This window comes from Vidua chalybeata, chromosome 13 (genome assembly GCF_026979565.1).
Source record: "Vidua chalybeata isolate OUT-0048 chromosome 13, bVidCha1 merged haplotype, whole genome shotgun sequence".
Lineage (NCBI taxonomy): Eukaryota > Metazoa > Chordata > Aves > Passeriformes > Viduidae > Vidua > Vidua chalybeata.
The window spans coordinates 18,460,309-18,462,974 of NC_071542.1; positions in this window are offsets into that span (position 1 = coordinate 18,460,309).

Here is a 2,666-nt window from a genome sequence, read left to right on the forward strand (position 1 = left end):
GCCATTAGCTGCAAGGGCAGGGACTCTGCTTGGTAGAGGATCAGACAGGAGGAAATTTAACTTCCAGCTGCAAGGATGAGAGGATTTGGGCATTTTCATTCCTCCTCAACACTTAAGACTGTAGGTCACCCAGGGCTGGGAATACATTCTTCCAGAGATGTTTCATCATGGGAGAAGCTTCCAGCTGCTGTTGGGCAGCTCTGTCAACTCTATACCAACACTTACCAATATCTTTGCTCCATGGCTCCATGCTCGTACCCAAACAGCCTCTATGGTCCAACAGCTACAAGCTCACATATTTCTTCATTCCAAATTTCAGCAAGAGCTTGTAAAAGCTTATCCCTTTGGTCCATGGGCAACCTGCATTGTATCCCACCCCCACAACCCCTTGTGCAACTAAAGAACAGCCTCTATTCAAAGGATGGGGCACAGGGAGGCACAACAGCATGGAAAGAAGGGGGTTGCAATGGGACCTGGAAAAGGAGCTTGATCCTTAATCCTACCACAGCCCACCATGGAGGCAGGACAGTCTGAAGGTCCCATGTCCTTCAGCTTATGATGGCAGCTCCCACACCACCCTTCACAGGGTGAAGTCCCCTGGGATTGTGTGGGTTGTGTATCACAATGTACCTGGAACAGGCAGGCTAAAAGTGACCTGGAAGGAAAACAACATAAGTGTATGGAAAAAACAAGCCACAGGATGATTTACAGATGATCCAGTTCCCTGCAAAGCCCAGTGGGGAAGGTACCTTACGGTTTCCAAAACACAACTCCTCTCCAATAATTCCTGCTCATCAGTCATTAAACTGCTGCTGATCTTGCTGAAAGCAATAGTAGTTGTTGCTTCAGGCTGGTGGTTGACAATCATCAGCTTCTGCTCATCAAAAGAATAAAGAAACATCTATTTTAGCTAAAGAAGAACTCATTTTTGTCCTTCCCCCAGAGGAAAGTTACTCACCACCACTCCATGCAGAGCAGCAGGCAAAACTCAGAGACTGTAACTTGCAATGATACAGCAAAATTAATTGTTTAATTATAAAATGCTTGGAAGAGGAAATAATTTGAGGTACAAATAGATTTTATTAAAAATCATTATATGCAGGAAGAGCAGGGACAGGTTTTATCCCAGCTGTGGTTCCAGACAGCATTTCAGGGTCATCATAGCAGAGCTCTGGTAAAGCCATATCTGGATGTGGGGCCAGTTATCACACAGAAATTTCTGAGTAAAAGCCTGAACTAATCCAGAAATGGTGTTAAAAGGTATAAAATGGCTGAATTGCATGGAAATGTTTAAATTTGTCCTTTGCTAATGGGGAAACTCTGAGTAATACAACCAACCTCCAGCAGAAGAGTCAGGTCTGGCCAACAAAGTATGAGAAACAAAAATAGTTGTGTATATAGAGAAAAAGTAACTTTTAGTTCAACACAGTTTCAAGCTGCATTGGAAAGGGTTGGGTTTCTTGCTTGGAGAGCCTGTATATAAAAAAGGACAACCACTTTAATTTAGTATAAGGTCATAGTCTGGCTGCAAAGAAAAGTCAACCTTGGTGTGAACTACAATGATGAAATTGGGATAACTGAAAATAATAATCCTGAAAATCATGTCTGAGAGCAAAACCAGCCCAAGGGCTGATGCTCCCACAGTGACACAGCACAGGTTTTGGAAGGAAATGACCCCACTGGCATACTTTGCCCTCTGGAATTTAAGCTCTGCCGTGGGGTGTGTTTGTATGTGTACATGGGCATGAAGCTGTCCAACCAGAAGAGACAACCTAAGTTGGAGAGGACATGGGCTGGGATCCTTCCAGGGCTGCAGAACAAGCCCTGCTGGGCTGGAAAGGCTCTGGGAATATGTTTACTGGCCAAGGCCAGCAGCAGGGCTGGTGCTGCCTCTCCTGGTCCCGACTGATGCAATAGCCAGCCGGAGCTGCGGACAGCTGCGGCACAGGAATGGGAATTCCTCCGACCCAGAGAGTGCACAGCAGGGAAGAGCATAATCTCCGTGATTTACAGGCTGCAGCTCTAGTTTAAAATACATTAAACTCCAACTATTTAATTACTGGGCACTACCAAATCACAGAGACAGAGGAGTCAGTCACGTCTGCTAATGCCAACATTTATCATCCTATTTATCTACTCCAGCTTCTGAGACCCATATCGAATCACTTTCCTGTATTAGCTAATAACGGATGAGTTTATTCCTTGTACCTCTGGGCGGCCCTCGATGGATATTATCACACTGCTGGCAGCACACATCCACCTAGGGAGAGATAAACTGGTTTAGAGCATATAAAGAATCATAATCACCAGCCAAAACTCAAATCCAAATCAAAGACTTTTTCCCTGCTGCCTCCTGCCCCCAGACACTAATTCTCACCAGAGAGTGAATGCAAACAGTGCTCAGCCTCTCTGGCTGAAAGGCTGAAAACCTCCTGATACTTCCGAGAAATCATTAAATACCTACATTTTATGGTTACAGATACAGAAAAATGAAGTGACTGACTGAAAGTGGGGGAGCTCCAGCAACACGCCCTTGTCCTGCTCACCTGCACAGGGAGAGCAAAAATGAGCTGGTACAGGCATGGAGACAGAACACCCATGAAAGAAAATCAGTAGGTGAAGCAAATTTATCCAAGGAAACATACTGGGTGTTCAAAGAACAGCAA